Raw genomic sequence first — 19544 nt, 5'->3', positions numbered from 1 at the left:
TACAAAAAAGAAAAATAGGTTGCATGAATCCCCTACCAACTGAAATCATTCAGTTTTGCATAGCTGTACTGCTTATAAAATGTGCAGTACAGAGGCTACACAGAAATTATGGCTAGCAAAATAAAGTGTACTAGCTACGTCTTAAAATGAACTGTGAAAAAAATCAACCACAGCTGTTTCAAAAGCTTTTTTAAAAAAATCCAAACTCTGAATTTGTGCAAAGAAAAGTTCTGAAACACTTACAAAATTACAACCAAACTGATATTCACTTCCATAAAATGAAGCCTTATTGCTACTTTTCCATCAGTGGGACTGTGCGCTAGTTTGGTCCCCTTGCGATAGGGAATTCCCTAGGTGGTCATTTATGTTGCATTTCTGGCTACTTTTCACTGCAAGAGTGGCACAAAGCAGCCAAAAGGCATGCAGAGGGTCTGGCTCGGCTCTTAAAATAAAGAGTATGTGCACATATATGTATATATTTGCTCTTGAGAGTTATAGCTGAAAAGTCTTGCTCCTTGGATTGAAAAAGTGACCCAGTGTGCATCTCAGTTATATCTGATAATGGAGGCTGAAGGTGTTCACTGGAGGTCACTCTTTCAGTTCAAGCGATAAGTTCTCCTTATGTTTTAATTTTGTGTGCGCCGCTCTACTGCTGGCATGGGAAGTGAAAACAAAAAATTTCTCACCTAGAATTTCTCACCTTGCTTAATCCAGGATGTACTTGAAATTTCTTGAGAAAATCTATACTTGGGGAGATTTCTAGACTATAGAATAATCATCTATTAAACCCATCATTAGAGATGGCTTCTTCCTGCTATCTCACTCTGTAGGCTCAACACAGACAAAATTCTTCGACTCTCGTATTTAGCTCTTGAGGTCCCTTCTAGTCCCATGATTCTATGTTACAAATTCACAAAGTTTGAGACCTGCAAGAAAACTACATTTGAGATGACAACTCAAAGTTTCAGTCCAGTGAAAAGCCAGCACCATCTTTTCATTGCAATCTGCTGCACTTTGCATTTAGTTCTCTCTCACTGAAGTCTCATCTCCCTACCAGCTACCTGCAGAGACAGAAAGAAAGCTCAGTCTTAAAGAAAGAAAAATGTGGGGAAAAAAAAAATCACCGGATACAGAAGGTTGGTCACAGTTACTATTATGGAGCCCTGCAGGTTCTGTAACTATGACCAAAGCAGAAGCATGCTGTTGCTCCTACTTCTATGCCCAGTGTCACTGTGGTGCTGACCAGCAAAGCTGCAAGTATCATCTGCAAGGTCCTGAAGCTGCAGGGTTTTTTTTTTTTCTTTTTTAAAGGGTTATTACCATTGCCATTACTAGCTCTCTTTTTTAGGCATCTTCCTATTTTCAGTATGGCACAAGTTCACACAAAGCTTCTTACTATCTTGACAACTACTGAACGCAACACAACCTGGTGAAGAACAATCTGGTGTGACCACTACTAAATGCCTGCAGTTCTTGGCTCTTGAAACACAAAATGCTGATTAACCAACACAAGGACTAAAGAACTTCTAGCTAGGGTCATGTATGACAGCAGGTCATATCTTATGCGACTCCAGCCAAAACAGTGTATTACTGAGGCTTTGGCTACACACAAAGCTGCATGGGTTTAACTAAAATTGATTTAAAAACAGATTTAGTTAGTTAGTGCAAATCTGTTCTACGGACACACTGAAATCTATTTAGATTAAGTCAATTCTTTACCCAAATAAACTAACAATATAACACACTATGGTTTTGTGCCAATTTAACAAAACGATTTTACCTCCTTTAGTTAAACTGGTTCAACCTTGTATTTAGACAAGTCCCAAGATACAGAAAGAAGATATTGTGATCTTCAGTCAGGGGCAATGAAATGCAGCTGCTTCAGCAGAGAGTACATGGAAGAGATTTAATAGATTTTTCTCAGAGTGTTCTGATGAGCTCTAGCCACTCCTTAAAAAACTCACCACTGCTGGCTAGCTAAAAAAACCCTCTGTCAATTATTACCTGTCTTTGATACATATAAAGTTGTACATTCAGCAATACCAGTTGCTCCAATTTGGTGTCTAAATGCAACAAATCTCAAACATCACACTTGGGCTATGATTCTTTCTAAGGGTTTCACAATTGCTGATGTTTGGTACTTACGCTTGTCTACATAACAGGTTACCACACGGCAAGCCGGGGTATGACCTGACAGCACACCAGCTTGCTGTGCAGTAAGTCGTTGTGTAGAAAAGCCCTCGGCATGTTCTTTTTCTGATCGCTGCTGGGTTTTTCCTCTTGTTGCAGGGTTACGTCCATCAAATGTCTTCGAGTTAGTACTGACAGTGTTAAGTTGAACTCTTTTCTTTCAAGAATTCTAAATTTAAAAAAACAACAAGTATTAAATGTTGAGCTGGCAGGAACCCCTACAATCAAGGATGCATAACACGTTACACTGTAAATACCCATTTTCAGTTGCCTTTAACTTTGTCAGACATTTTCCATGCTTGCGCTATACTGCAGGCTGATTTGTTTTCTTAAAGTTTCAGCAAAAACAATTAAGCTCTTCATAAGAAAAGAATGAGATTAAGGATATACAGACGCTCCCTGACTTAAGCAAGGTGTTCAATTTTGCGTAAGTCGGGAACATATACCTGACAATTATGCAAAAAACAACAAACAAAGGTTACGGAACTTATGGAACTTTTTCCGTATATGCAGATTTGCCTAAATTGGGATTGCGTAACCCAGGGAGGGTCTGAATAGTTACTTTTGTCAATGTGAATATTTTCCCCAACTGTTTCTTTGAAGAGTTCTAGCTTTGCTTCAGGAGCTTGAATTTGAGAAACAGATGATCCTGGAGCCAGGAAGGTACCTTTTGCTGTCCCTGAGAAAAGCCATCCAGATTCGGCATAGTCATAATCCTCTGAAAGCCATCATTTTCTACATGCTCAGCAGAATTTTTTGTTGCTAAGATCTCAAAAGATTCTATTTGTATTGAGCATGCTACACAGGGCCGGCTCCAGGCACCAGCTGAAGAAGCAGGTGCTTGGGGCGGCCAATAGCAAGGGGTGGCATTCTGGCCACTATTGGGGCGACACGTCCGGGTCTTCGGCAGCAATTCAGCAGCGGATCCCTCAGTCCCACTCGGAGCGAAGGACCTGCTGCCAAATTGCCGCCAAAGAGCGGAGCGGCGTGATTGCGCTGCTGCAGTTTTTTTTTTGTGCCACTTGGGGCAGCAGAAAACCTGGAGCCGGCCCTAGTGCTACAGCCCGATGGAGCATCTATATATCAGCTGCACTAAGCATGCTCCTAGGCCCAATGTCATAATATTTATTTTACGTTAAACAAATGAAATTTACATCATAAACCTAAAATTCCATGGCTCACTTTGGATCACTGAATTCTAAAAATTACTGGTTGGAGATATGAACAACATTGGAGGGCCATTGTGATAATGATGTTTTCAGCTTGAAAGATTCATTAGCTAATTATCAGGCCTTAAGCAATGCCCCTGCTTTACTCTTCGCTAAAGCCTGTCTACACAAACATTTTCTTTGCAGCAAACTGGGGTGTGACTCTACCAGCATCTACCACAGACTAACTGTCTGTGTGGACTCTGCTGATGCTCATTAACAATTTGCTAATATGCATTGATCTACTCCTATTTCAAAGAGGACTAGATCAAGGTGCACTACAAGCAGTTAGTTCATGCTGGCAGGTCCATATAGGCAGTCTGTGGTAGGATAATGTAGAGTAGATTCATACCCCAGCTTATCACCAACCAACAGTTTGTATAGACAAACCCATAGGCAAACAGTTCAGGCCATTAATCTTGGTTCAGACTTTGGATATCATTAATTCTAAATTCACACTGCAGATTTCAAGCTCATCAAGATGTCGGCAATTTTCTGATTATTATACAGAAAATGTATTCTATCAGATCCCAGTTGTTACTCATCTCAAAATCATTCATCACTGATGCACCTTGTATCTTGATCAGAACTGCGAATATCAGATAAGATGTATCAAGTTATCTCCAAATTTCCAGTTCTTGCTGAAATTCTAAGGAAAGAAGTTAGCTTACAGCTTCATTTTGTAGTCCCACACAAGATTTAACTAATAAACCTGGTATGGATTCAGGATGATGATCGTATAATGTCCTTATAAAGGTTGAGACTCAAGGTGCGTGAGATAGTATCTTTTATTGGACTAACTTCTTATAAAAGTTTGCAACTGTCCTTTGCTGCAATCTAATTCAAAGGTATTATGTGCAGGAATGCTCTCTGATCCATCTTCAGCTTTCTATGCTCTTGGACCTGGGCATCACGTGTAACATGTAAAGCGGCATGGTGGGGCAATTTAGAACTGCTCTCTCTTACAGATCATTGTCAATTCATTTATGTATTCCAGATCTCTGTTCATTTTTCTGCGTTGTGGAAATCTGAAGGACTCAATTTTAGGACAATAATTTTATTATCCACATCACTCCTGTTGCTTCTTATATTCATCATTGTGGTCTGAATAGTTGTTATACTGGTAATATGAAGTTCTATTTTCTTCTGTGGTTATAACAAAGGTAAATTTTCTTATGTATATTGATGAGAGGCTCTGATTCATTCATGTCTTTCCAAACTGATTTAGTGGATATAATATTATTTTCAGAGTTATAAATATTAATTTATGGTGGTTGGTTCCCAGATTATTTAAGGTGGCATTGCCGTTCCAGACAACAGTTTGAGAGAAACATTATTTTTTTCAATTACCATTAAAAATACTCATAATCCAGTTTCTCTCCATTTGAAGGTTACATTATTGCTCTAACTAGCTCCTCCTTTTTTCAGTCATAGGAACATTGCTCAGCATTGTCCCTTCTAGGCACAGCAATGGTTTTCTGTTCTTTGGTATCTTCTAAACTGGGCTTTTTTATTCACAGTCTTCAAAACCAGCAGATAAAACACTGCACATCTGATATCCTGGAATTGGAAGACCACTCTCTATGGTTGGTGTAGAAGTGATACTACTTTGAAATGCTGACAGTGAAGGCCAATCCATTTCTAAACTCAAAGTGAGGTTCAGTGAAGAACTTCTCCAGGATCTCAGAGAGAATTTTAGAACATAGACACGCAACAGAAGTCTGGTCCTCATTAATACTGCACTAGTTAGCTAATAGTGACAACTTGAAAAACTATGTATCTACACCATATCATGCAATTCTCTAATTGATAAAAGATGACATGCAATGGAAAATGTCCTCTCCCTTTTACTTCTGGAGTCCTGGATTCAAATCCTAGCTTTACTCAACTGTGAAAAATGAGTTTGACAATATCATCCTAATTCCTAGCAGATTTCTAAATATATTCCTATGACTAATTTACACAGTGTCTATTGCTACGGTAACATTAATTATAGAGGAAGAAACACAAAACAGAACAAAATGTTTAATGCTAAACAAAATCAATGCATCTTGTGTTATACTCTGAAGGACATTGAACCCAGTCACTAACAGGCTGCTAAAAGAGTGAATTTCAAAGGCAAGGCCCCTCAAATGAGAAACCTCTATCCACTACTGGAACCCTCAATCATTCAAAGCCATGAATTAGACCCACAAAATTATGAGATTAAAAAAACACCTCCTGATTTTTAAGCCTAATAAATTTAGAGTCCTTTTAATTTTTCTGCTGTTTTCTGAGCCTTCAGGTTATGTTTTCAAGCTTTTCTCCACATCCCTGAAGGGCAGAAACTTATTTAAATAAATTAAGTCTCAGAGTACCACAATTCTAGAGGTCGGCGTTTTAAGAAAAACATAGCAAATTGAGAGACTAGGAAAAAAATTGAAAGAATTGATAAGATGGCCTGTCACCAGGCAATAGACTAGTGTTTACACTGGTCTTCCAAGAGCAAGTATTTCTCCACCACAGAGGTGAAATATGGTATGGGACAAAAGCAAGACTCTTCGATAACCAGGGCCCAGACCACTTAGGGCTTTAAAGGTTATGAACTTCACTTTAAATTGCACATGGAAGTGAAGAGGGAGTCATTGTTGACGTAACACAGCTATTGTGTGTTCATTACAGTCCACACTGTTCAGAATTCTGGCAGCTGAAATTGTACATTGTTTGGAGCTTCTGAGCAGACTTCAAAGACTAGGCCCAAAGCAGAACATAGTGCAGGTGCCTAGCCAGGAGATAAAGGTCTGCATGATAACTGAAAGCGGGACACTTGAGAGGAACTGTCTTCTGATCAGTTATAGGTGACAAGAGACCCCTGCCAGCTGGGAACCCTGTTCCAAAGTTGGATCATTAAGGCTGCAAACCACTTTTGGTGAAAGTTTGGTATAAACCTTCACCTGATAGTACAGGCACCTCTTTTACTTCAAAAAATTATGCCCTGCCTACTTTCAGATTGGATCACAGCTAGTTAATTTTTAACCAGATCTTCATCCCTGTTAGAAACTCTGAGAGTAATATTATAGAATTTAGATTTGATGAAGATGGGGAGCAAAGTATCTTTAGCTAACTGGTGACACTGCAGTGTGGAAACATCTCAATCTCCCCTGGTGGCTGCATATGAATATCACAAAAGAGGAGTGACAGATGGAACCATAGGGGGCCTTGAATGTGAAAGATTTAAAAAGGACAAGCAACTACTCAGTAATACCCCTATATGCAGAAAGACACCAGTGAAGCGCTGCTTGGCCCTTTCCTTCAAGATCCCTAATTAACTCAAATACCAACTTGTCAATGGTATCAAGAGCTACTGGGAGTCAAACAGAATTAGAAGGTGTATAAAACACTATTATCCACTCAGCACAACTGGAAATCTCTGTTCAAGGAAGGCATGTCAATCTATCAATTGGCCCCATAATTTATCATATTGATCTAACCCACACAGAGGATGTGTCATGTATGTGTGCACCATACACGCACATGCTAGAGATACAAAATAATATATATACAAAGATGTTAAAAGGCAAGTGATTTACAAAACAATTAAAAAAGGCTTAGAAAGTTAAAGATTTTTAAAAATATTTTTTATACATTTCTTGCCTTTTAGGTACTATTTTGTAAACCTCTGAGGGATCCAAAATATTCCTTTGTAGGTTATTCACTTTTATATACATTGTAATGGAGAAACATTAAGTTTATATACACACAGATTTTGACAAAGATTGTGTCTGGTTTTAGTGGTATTAACTGAAACTGTTTTGTGAGCTGTAGTTTGGTTTTATGGAGCCTTCATTCTTTATGAAAGGCGAATTTTGTTACATAAACATATACATTTGCACTGGGAAGCATGATATCTATCTGAACTGGTCATCAGCATGTGCCTGGACTACCTTTTTATCTATCGTGCACCAATCAGTGTATCTAGGCACCAATGGTTTACTGACTCCAATGCTGAGAAGAATAAAACATTTTGTAGCACTTAGCTTTCTCTTGTGAGTTGCAGGCCTCCTGACGGTGGAAGATGAGCAATAACAATCTTTTTTTGATGAATTATTCTCCGAAGGTGCATTTTCTGAGAATTACTGAGAAGTGACAGTTGCTTCACCTGAAAGAACTGCATTCTAGCGTGTCAGAATTGGTTCGTTCCTACAGTGATGTGGGTTGAAAAGCTTTTGTTTACAGGCGGTAATAGATCAGTATTTTTTATTTACGTACATAACTTCTAAAAATTTAGTATTTACGCACTTCTAATTTATGCAACTGCATAATTGACTGAATGCTTACAATGAAATATTTGCATCCTAATGCACAACTGAAGTAAAATCTAGCATTCTTAGAGATGTGGTAATAAGGGTAATTCAGTCATGAGACAATGAGTAAGTTATAACTCACAGTTTGATTCAAAGTCTCCTGTCTAATACAACTTGCTAAAATATCTTAAGTAAAATCTTAAGTCCCCTAGCAGCTGTTTGGCCCACAGAAGCACAGCTGTCTAAACTTTATTGGCAGTAAATGTCATTCTTGCACACAAACTGTGTGCCTGGAAAACCCAAAGGCACATCTTGGTCCGTTAGTGCCATCACATATGATCACGCTCCCCGACGAGATGTGAAAACTGAAATGGAAAACGTCAACAAACTCTGGCCGCAGTGCGGACTGGGGCATGCCCGCTGACAAGCGTGCCACAATGACAGAAATGTACTTTGAGTTGCAATTAGTAGCACTGTCATTTTTGGGCACTCCTGCCAATTAATTAAGCCTGTCAAATGGAAAAACAGCAGCATTCACATGATAATTTATATAGGGAGAGACGAGCCTAGCAATGCTGCTGCTTCAGCCAACAGAATTCCCTTGGAGCACTTAAACAAAATAAAATAGAATATAAGAAAGTAGAAGAGGGGTTAGGGGGAAGAAAGTTAAACTGTCCTTGTTATAATTGTTAACTCTGATCGCTCAAGTAGAAGACGGGCTGATTAAAACTCCAAACGAGCCCCTAGCTCGCTTAAATCTCAGAGTCCGGAATGATAGAATCAGAGGAGTTTATTCATACCATTAAGCCCCAGAGAACTTAATTGAAAGAAGAGCATAGCCCGGACCTTGACAAGCGGGAGGTCACAGTAATTGCTGCCGGACATATTTAACATTAAGATAATCAGGCCATTAATTACCCTTTGGATCATTAAATCAGCCAGTTGCAAAATGAAATTTCTGCCTCTATTACTCACTTGAGAGACCACAGGGGTGGCTTTTAATTTATCAGTGAGCTTGAGATACAAAGGACCAGGCTTGGGGAGGGAGGAAAGGGGGAGAGAAAGGGGTTTGCTTCAGCAGAGGCAGGAATATCAATCCGCCATGCTCGGTGATCGTGGCAAATTAACTAGGTAAGATAACCTCAGCTTCTAAAGGCAGAAGCTGGGGGTATGTAAATAGATGAGGGCAGACAGGGAGATCAGAGCCTGCACACCACTTAGCAGGATAATAAAGGAAATCATCCTTGATTATCAGTGCTAATTTGGACACTGCCGGTAGCTTGTTATGCGTGTTCTGAGTAGCATTTAATTAATTCAATTGCTTGTTAATGAGGGAAGTGACATGTGGGGAGCAGATGCCACCCAACTGCAGATGGGCTCTGGTCAGCCCATCACAATAAAGTCTTTTTTTTTTTTTTTTCTTTTTTTACCCCTTCTCTCCCTCCCCCCAGAAAATGGGAAAGGTGTCAAGCATGAAACAACATTCAAAAGGGACAAAACACTGACCTCATCAGGCCAGGAGCTGTTAAGAAATAATAAGACCTGACAATTTTGGATATATGGGTACTAATGTTCCCTGAGGCTGCATTTGTAATGGTGCATCCTTATGCCAGAAATTTGAGATTGACATGGCTATACTGTGATCTTAGGATCAAGCTGAACAAAACAAAGAAAGGTGGATGTGGACTATCTTTACACACTCAGTATAAGCTACAGGGCTCCAACTGTTCTCAGTTTTGATATATTCACCCTTTATCAATATTTACTGTGTGCACAAATAGGAATGAACTAATATTTGAAGAAAAACGGAGGACAAACTTATTTAACTTATAAATCAGCTTCTGGTTAACCGAAGGAACCTTCAGTACCAGGGGACCAACACATCCTCTGTAGTGGCCATTATCTTTGTATGGTAAGGAGATAGTTTAGACTTTAGCCTGGAGTTTGGTATATTTAAGAGACTTTTTTCCCCCCTGCCAAACTGCATAATGTTTTCTCTGAGACCATCTGGCTCAGTTCATTTGAGAGTGGGGGTCAAACTGGATTTCATATTTTAAAGTAAAGGATAATTTCAGAAACTCTCAACTCCTAATTCAAAAGTTCTCAGACTGAATTAAGAACCTTTTCATGTTTCCTCTGAGCTTTGCCAAATAGAAAAAACACTGTGTAAATGGACTCCCTGGGAGGAACTCTAAGAGAATTGATGTTGGTGCTGACTTTAAAGTCATACTATATTTCTAGAGTGCTTGTAGGAAAAGAGGAAGTATGTATAATGTAGGGGATAAAGCTTAATTTTTTCCCCACCATCCCTAAGAACTTCAGCTACGACATGTTTTGTAATCAATGCTGAAGGAAAGGATGTAAATTTTTAAGCAAAATATTTCTCCTCATTCTTATGTCAGCTGAATGTGAAAAATGGACTGCAGAGTCAAACACATTTGTTGTACCCATGTTCAGAAGTGTGTATTACACAGTATAACACACAAACAAACTAAGTTGCAGGTTTCTGCTTATCACCACATCAGAAGAGCTTATACATTTCAGCTGGTACACAAAAGGTAGCTACCAGTATAGTGTTCACTCATTGTACACGTCTCAATTTTGGGGTAAATTTTTAAGTGGGAATAGAGGGTCCTGAAAATCTGAAAATCCTCAACAAGGCAACTCAGAAGTTGGGCACTCAAAACTTGTATCAATTAATAAACATTTCTGAAAATGTTGGCCTTAATGAAAATAAGTGCACAGAAAGTATCACTGCCAGCATATACTGCTTCTCTTATGCCTGCTGGATTGCTTCATTGTAGACAGTGCCAAAAAAACTCCTCAGGCCTGCAGTCATATGGGCAAGAATGGTGCATGCAGAAAGCTTACCCTGATTTTTATATATGGGCTGTCAAGCGATTACAAGAATTAATTGCGATTAATCGTACTATTAAAACATTAATTGTGATTAATCTCACTGTTAAACAATGATAGAATGCCATTTATTTAAATATTATTGTATGTTTTCTACATTTTCAAATATATTGATTTCAGTGACAACACAGAATACAAAGTGTACATTGCTCACTTTATATTAATTTTTATTTACAAATATTTGTACTGTAAAAACAAAAGATAGTATTTTTCAGTTCACCTAATATAAGTACTGTAGTGCAATCTCTTTATCATGAAAGTTGAACTTACAAATGTAGAATTATGTACAAAAATAACTGCATTAAAAATAAAACAATGTAAAATTTTAGAGCCTACAAGTCCACTCAGTCCTATTTCTTGTTCAGCTAATTGCATAGAAAAACAAGTTTGTTTACATTTGCAGGAGATAATGCTGCCTGCTTCTTTTTCACAATGTCACCTGAAAGTGAGAACAGGCGTTCATATGGCACTAGTGTAGCTGGTGTCGCAAGATATTTCCATGTCAGACGTGCTAAAGATTTATATGCCCCTCCATGCTTCATCCACCATTCCAGAGGACATGTGTCTATGCTGATGACTGGCTCTGCTCAATAACAATTCAAAGCAATGTGGACTCATGCATGTTCATTTTAATCATCTGAGTCATAAGCCACCAGCAGAAAGTTGATTTTCTTTTTTGGTGGTTTAGGATCTGTAGTTTCTCCATTGGAGTGTTACTCTTTTAAGACTTCTAAAAGTATGCTTCACACCTCGTCCCTCTCAGATTTTGGAAGGCACTTCAGACTCTTAAACCTTGGGTCAAGTGCTGTAGCTTTAGAAATCTCACATTGGTACCTTCTTTGCGTTTTGTCAAATCTGCAGCAAAAGTGTTCTTAAAAATAACAACATGTGCGGACTCATCATCGGAGACTACTATAACATGAAATATATGGCAGAATGCAGGTAAAACAGAGCCAGAGACATACAATTCTCCCCCAAGGAATTCTGCCACAAATTTAATTAACACATTATTTTCTTAATGAGCATCATCAGCATGGAAGCATGTCCTCTGGAATGGTGGCCAAAGCATGAAGGGCATACAAATGTTTAGCATATCTGGCACGTAAATACCTTGCAATTCCGGCTACAAAAGTCCCATGTGAACGCCTGTTCTCACTTTCTGGTGATATTGTAAATAAAAGGTGGGTAGCATTATCTCCAGTAAATGTAAACAAACTTGTTTGTCTTAGTGATTGGGTGAACAAGAAGTAGGACTGAGTGGACTTGTAGACTCTAAAGTTTTGCACTGTTTTGTTTTTGAGTGCAGTTATGTAACAAAAAAATCTATATTTGTAAGCTGCATTTTCACGATAAAGAGACTGCACTACAGTACTTGTATGAGGTGAACTGAGAAATACTATTTCTTTTATCATTTTTACAGTTCAAATATTTATAATAAAAAATAATAATATAAAGAGAGCCGTGTACACTTTGTATTCTGTGTTGTAACTGAAATCAAAATATATGAAAATGTAGAAAACATCCAAAAATATTTAATACATTTCAATTGGTATTCTATTGTTTAACAGTGCAATTAAAAGTGTGATTAATCGTAATTTTTTTTTGAGTTAATCACATGAGTTAACTGCGATTGATCAACAGCATTAACACACACACGTGCACACACACACACCTGTAAAGGTCCATAAAATAATCCACTATTCTGATGCAACTTCAAAACAACACTGACAAAAGCACATACAAACATAAATGTATGTTTAATGATGATTCCAAAGGCTGACTTCCATCACCTACCTTCAACAATATCTTCACATTCTTTTATCAAGTAAATTCTGTCCACCTGCCACTGCTACTATCCACAAACCACTTCGGTATTACACCATTCAAAATCAACTTTTTAAGTGTGTGCTTAAATAGTATCAATAGCAATTAGAGAGGAAAATCCTGATTTCACCCTCAGATCTGGTTAATTGTTGCAACATTGATCTACTCTAATTTGACTTCTCACTCCAAATTAAACCCACATTACTGAGGGAGGGATTGAGGGCAAATCACCTCCTTAGACAATAAATTTAATATTGAATACACCTGAAAAAATGGAAGTTGTTGCAGGATCCATACCAAAAAGATTTTTTTTCTTCCTGGGAGTAATTAAAAGATGCTTTTCTTGACTAATGATCCCCCTGTTTAGAAATGGGAAGTCGATACTCCTTCAGCAGCAGTCCGCTTCAATTTGTCACAATGCTCCAGAAGTTTGAACGGCAGTTCTCAGGGCTGCTGCTAATTGCTGGAACCAATTACAAGCTTTCTAAAGTTGACCTAATCAGGGGCCCAAGGACAACAATCAGAAGGCCAGCTGTTCACATTTTCTTTCTAGTTTCACAAATTCTACCATATTGTTCCCCCCCTCCAACAAAGTTTCCATGCTTACTAACAACACACATTTCTTTCTTTCCTCATCATTTTCATACAATGTCCTTAACCCAAACTTCAGCTGCTTATTTACACAGGAGTGCTTCTTTTAGGGAGCACATTACACCCGTGTTCCCATAGCCTGCACTGGCTTCCAGTTTATTTCTTGGTGCAATCCAAGGTGTTGGTTTTGACATATAGCCTCTAAATGGCCTGGGTTCCTGGTTATCTCACAGACTGTCTCTGACCCCTCATGTAACACTGTAGACTTCAAGATCAGCAGAGGTGTTTGAGCTAACAGCCCCTGGTATAAAGCAAGACTGCCAGTGGCAGGAGATTTTCAGTAAAGAATCTTCAGTGTTGGAACTTATGTACCCCAGTCTGATAGAGTCTCCATTTGTTGATCTTCAGAACATGTTGGAAAGCCTGTCTGCTTTCCAAGTCCTCCTCAAAGAGAGGTTTGAGTGAGTCAAGAAGGAAGAATTTTAATTAGGAGGTTTTTGGTATTGATACTGGTTCAGCTCCATTTTGCACGTGTACCTAAAAAGCATGCAGCTACAGTTCTGGATAGGCACACTTAAATAAACTGTATAAAATGAAATGTTTAGGAGACAACAGTCTTGCCCTTTCCCACTTTCTGGGAAACAGCTTTTCAGATATTCTGTGTTTTACTACTGACCAGCCCACAATTTTATCCTAAAGGACCTGCATGTCTCACCCCCTTACACTCTTTCCACAGAGGACAAATGCATGGGACTCCATTTATGGCCAGTCAATGATGCTTCTTAACATGGTAGAAGGACTGCTCTTGAAATGATGTCCAGCACTTTCAGCTTCTCCTGGTCCAGTGTGGAAGAGACTGGAGAGAATGTCTTTACTACAGTTTTACCCCAATGCTGCCTTGAGCATCCTTACATAACGTACTCTATTTGTGGACCAGAGTCAATCATTCTTCCCCCTCCCCTACCCCAAGCCTGCAGGCAGCCATTGGTAGCTTCATGTCAGACAAACTATACTATGAAATGGTGAAACCCATGTAGCACTGTTTTCCTTAAAATCAACACTTCCTTCCACCATTTCTTTTGTAAGTAGTATTATTTTGGGAACCATGCCTGTCAGAGACAGAGAGTTTATGTTTAATTTATCTCATTTAGGGTTTTTTGGGGGGAGAAGGGGACAATCCCATAGACTTTAAGGTCAGAAGAGACCATTGTGCTAATCTCTTGTAGAATGTTTAATCCAGCTTTTCAAAGTGAAAAGACAGGACACCTGTGGATATGGGGAGCAAAGAAAACTTTTGGTGGGGCTACAGAGGTTCACACAGGAGAATTTTAGCAGCTGGGAGGAAAGAGACGGATGTTCAACTCATCCATACTCTTATACAGGTTCTTATACTGCCCTCATCACCACAGTACAGTAACTCCTTACTTAAAGTCGTCCTGGTTAACGTTGTTTGGTTGTTTCGTTGCTGATCAATTAGGGAACATGCTTGTTTTAAGTTGCACAATACTCCCTTATAATGTTGTTTGGCAGCCGTCTGCTTTGTCCACTGCTTGCCGTAAGAGCAGCCCATTGCAGCTAGCTGGTGGAGGCCTGGAACCAGGGTGGACCGGCAGCCTCCCATCAGCTGCCCGCTCCTCTAAGTTCCCTGTGCAGCAGCTGCCCTGCAGGCTACCAACTGCCGGCAGTTCAGCTGTCCCTCCCTCCACTGCCATGTGCAGCTCCTGCCCTCTGCCTTGGAAATGCTCCTCAGAGCCTCCTGCTTGCTGTGCCAGGGTGTTCCCCTTCCCCCGGCTCCTGCACCCCACTTACCCCATCTCCATAGTGCAAGGGGGACACACGACAGGACTCAGGAAGCTTCCTAGCAGCAGCTGCTGTTTCAGCTTGCTGATCTACTTAAAAAGGCAATGCACTTAAAATGGGGTCAGCGTACTTAAAGGAGCAGTGTGCATCTCTCTCTCATACACATGGTATGTGTCTCTGTCTGCCATGCTGTCTCCCCTCCCTCCATTCGTGCTGCCTTGTAGGCATTAACAATGAGTTAACCCTTGAGGGCTCAGCCAATTGCTAGTTCAGCATTTAGCAGTAAGGCATTCCCTGGGAAATATCCCACCCTCCGACTTCACCATCTCAACCAAGCTTATAGTGTGCGTGTGTGTGTGCGCGCGCGTGTGTGCGCGCGTGCGTGTGCGCGCATACACGTTACTGGATCTGAGCATCTTCCAGAAGTGCATTGAGTGACATGAGTGACACAGCATACATGACTGTCATCTGTTTGTTCTGTCATCCTCTCAGCAGGGGGAGAAGTGTGTGCGGCAGTATTTTTTAAAAATTAAAAATATTTATATATACATACATAGCTGTATGTTTATGTTAGAGCAGGGGTTCTCAAACTTCATTTTAACACAATTCCTTTCTGACAAAAAAAATTACTATATGACCGTGGTGGTAGGCGAAGTCTGACCCTGCCCAAACCACTTCCAGGCAGGAAGGCCAAAGCCTCAGGTCATCTGCCCAAGGCAGGGGGCCTGTAACCTGAGCCCCAAACACCCAGGGCTGAAGCTGTCAGGCTTGGGCTCGGGTTTCAGCTCCAGGCCCGAGCAAGTTTAATGTCTGCCTTGGTGACCCCATTAAAAGGGGGTAGCAACATACTTTGGGGTCCCAACCCACAGTTTGGAGAAAGACAAAAGCAAAAGAAGGGCGCCTTACATTCAGAGCAGAAGGTGATGAGGTTTGTGTTAATCCTTTATTTGTTGCCTGATTTTATGGGAGATTAATAGATAATATGGGTTACAGGCTCGCCAATTAATCTGATCAGAAGATAACAAGGTTCTTGCCCCAGAATCAGGCTACACAGAATTTGCAGGGACCCTCAGGATGTATGACAATGAAACTCACACTGAGAACAAAATGCAGCCTTAAGCCTTTAATTAAGATAAATGGAATAGTACATAAGAACATAAGACTGGCCCTACTGGGTCAGACCAAAGGTCCATCTAGCCCAGTATCCTGTCTTCTGACAATGGCCAGTGCCAGGTGCCCCAGACAGAATGAACAGAACAGGTAATCATCAAGTGATCCATCCCCCCGTAGTTCATTCCCAGCTTCTCGCAAAGAGAGGCTAGGGACACCATTCCTGCCCATCCTGGCTAATAGCAATTGATGGACCTATCTTCCATGAATTTAGCTAGTTCTTTTCTGAACCCTGTTATGGTCTTGGCCTTCACAACATCTCTGAAAATGACTCCAAGATCTCTTTCCTGAGTGGTTACAGCTAATTTAGATCCCATCATTTTATATGTATAGCTGGGATTATGCTTTCCAATGTGCATTACATTGCATTTATCAACATTAGTAATTGAATAGTAATCAACTAATAATCAGATAATCAATTACAAAAGCAAAACTAGCAGTATATGTGGTATGATATACTATAAAGGTTTCTTGATTAATATACTCACACCCTTCCTTGATAACCTGGTGACAAGAGAAAAAGACCAGCCTTGCCTCTGGCACACCAAGAGAGTTTCATGGTCCAGGTTCCTTAAGTCTTGAGTGGGAGATGAAGAACTTAAGAGCTAACAAGGATGAACTACCAGTCAACGAGCAGAACCTACCCAACATGGTGGGCTGCCCCTCTTACAGAGCCTGAGCCCTAAGTGCCCTCCTTCCATGTCCAAACTTAATTTCCTCACCTACAAAAATGTTAGGGTATCCTTACTCTACAGGCTGGCATGTCCACGTCTATTAATGACATATTTGTAACTATTAGTGACCATTAGCTCATCCTCACCTCTGTTATTTCTGTTCTAACTGGTTGTTTCCATGTTCTTTGTGGTGTATGTGTTAAATCTGAAAAAGGCCAAGAACTTGGGTGGCCTTACCTACCAACTAGCTCTAAATATGCCCATTTATCTATGTTAAAGGTAAAAAACATATATCCTGTATGCTTTAGCTCATCACCACCTATCTAGGGTACAGGTCTCAAACATAAGTATGTTAACTTGCCTTAGCTTAACATACAGGATGTTGCCTGTAAGTTCCTTGCATTACAGCTAACATACTCCAATACAAACAGCCTAAATACTCTAATACAAATTGATAAAGCCATAACAACAACAAATAACAAACCTATAATATAATAAATGATTAAACTCATAAGAAAAGATATACGGGTAAGCAAGCAGGCTAGCCCTATAGGCTACACATTGCTGTGAGAGTTAGTTCCACAGTTGTGGGCTCGCATCTCTAGAACAGATGAGCTTTACAAGTATGTACGAATTTCCATTGTGCTAGAGTGAAGTTGTCAGCCACGGTCCTCATTCCTTACCTCTCCCCATCCAATCTACTCCCACCTGTTTTCTAAATGAAACCCAGGACATGTTAACGTAAAGAGTGAAATGGGAGAAAACACTATGTATCCTTCTGACTCTTTTCTACTGTTTGTTCCCCAGTGTTATTCTCTCTTCCTGCATTTCCTAGCATGTGTCTGCAGGCCCTGCTCAGAGGCTAGAGGGGTATGTGGCAAGCAAGAGGGAGTGTGGGTCAGTGGGCGAGGTGAGTGGAGTGGGAAATGTGAGAAATTAAGCAGGTCTGTGGGAGAGAGAGGAAGTGAGTGGGATAGGGGAAGCGGAGATATTAGTGGGGCCATGAAAGATGAGTGACCATGCTGGGGTGGAGGACGAATGGGTAAGTGCAGGAAGATAAGAAAGCAGGGAGGCACTAGTGATTCCCTCCCCCCTCTGCCCGATGGAGCTACTATGACTCACTAGGACGGGTAGCCTCTAAGCTGCGAGTGTCTGAGCTGCTGGCTCCTCATGTGCCAGCCAGCAGACCTCAGGTTCCGAGTTGTATGAAGGACCAGTAAGCCTTAGTGTGTGGAGGGGAAGCTCATGCAGCACTTTGCTATGGCTCAGAGCAGACTGACTTTCCTTCTGCTAGTGGTTTCTCCTCCTGCTCTCAGCCTCCAAACCCCATGATAAAGTCACCCAGCCACTACAACTCATAACATCCAGCTCTCCATCTAGATTTCTGCTCTCCTCTCCAGCTCCATAACCTATCTCATGTCCCATCATAGGACTTTTTCCTCAAGACTCCACGTCCATACTAGAATGTCTGGCTGTTGGCCTTCTTTTGTGAAACTCAACTCAGGAGTAACACAACTACTAGCTGAATAATTTGTTATATTTAAAATTCCAGTGCCTAACTTATGTTCAAGAGGTGGTGAGTAAAACTGTGAAACTTCAAGTATGATTATGATTATTTTACACCAGATGAACCCAAGTAAATGTCACAGAACAGGGTTAAACTTCAAAATAGGAGAATTTAAAAATTTTCTTGTGCAAAAGTTACTAAATATTTTACTAAAGGCCATCAGAAATGCAATTGTCCCATGATGAGTTATTGTTCTAAATTCTGAGAAACAAAATCATTAATTAAAGTGTGTAACAGAGGAAAGTTAATCTTGTTTTAAGCTAAAATTTCAGCACAACCTTAATTATGCTGTTGCTACCAATGCCTCCATTATATATATTTATACACACACACACGGAGCCTGAAATGAGCATTTATAAATGTGCACGATACCACTGTGTTCAAAAGCATTAACTTTTAATTACCCTAAAAAAAAAAAAGTTACTGACAAATACAAAAACAGCTGGAAAACTACACTATAAGATACATACATAAGAGAATTGTGTAGATGCAGGGACAGCTTAAAATAAATTCTAAGTATGGAATATAAAGAGAAAATGCAAACCTCCAACCAAGCCACTGTCAGAGAACTGAATTATTTGACTTCAACACTAGTGTTCTCCTTCCACTGAGATCTTTCTTGGGGCCTGGGTTAACCAAGACAATTTCTTTCATTTATGATGTCCAGCCTTACAGTAATCTTTAAAAACATTGTGACTTGAAATATTGAGAGTGAAGCCTATCTTTAATATTCGGAATCGATAAATTTTTCGAATGCCTCATTATTAAAGACCGATAATCAAAGAAAACAACAGAACAATGTCTTCAGATTAAGTCGACATTTATTAGATAATGCATATACAAGTTCTATGCATATGAACTCCATGTATATCTGAGCATGCACATATTTAGATGGACAGTTGTGTATATAAATAGCCTGATTAATACACTGCCTTCATTCTCTAAGATGAACCAAAGGTGGCACCACAAATTCATTTTTCAGTGCTAACGAAATAATGCAGTAAGATATGGTTGACTTTATTACAGTCAGCAGGACAAATCTATTTATCTTCTGTAGTAGGAGGCACAGGTATAGATTCGGTTATCCTTTCAGTAAATCTGGTATTGGATACAATAAACTCCAGAAATGAAGCATATGCATTTAAAAACAAAGTAGAAGACACCCTTCTGTTTTATTCTCTTACATCCAGGAGGCAAACACTGACAGCAAGTGCGAAACCTCGATCATAATATCCGATACTTGGGGACTAAATGGTGCTCAGATGCAGTCAGCTCTACACACTAGCTCCCTGGAGGGTGGCACTGTGACAACTGCAATACA

General features: G+C 39.9%; 1 protein-coding gene across 1 annotated transcript in view; it reads right to left on the bottom strand.

Moving 5' to 3' along the window:
* Positions 1 to 19544, bottom strand: part of AGAP1 (ArfGAP with GTPase domain, ankyrin repeat and PH domain 1) — a 672695-nt gene that overhangs the window by 39627 nt on the left and 613524 nt on the right. The window lies entirely within an intron of this gene.

This window comes from Gopherus flavomarginatus, chromosome 10, assembly GCF_025201925.1.
Source record: "Gopherus flavomarginatus isolate rGopFla2 chromosome 10, rGopFla2.mat.asm, whole genome shotgun sequence".
NCBI lineage: Eukaryota > Metazoa > Chordata > Testudines > Testudinidae > Gopherus > Gopherus flavomarginatus.
This window is presented reverse-complemented; position numbering and strand designations above follow the sequence as displayed.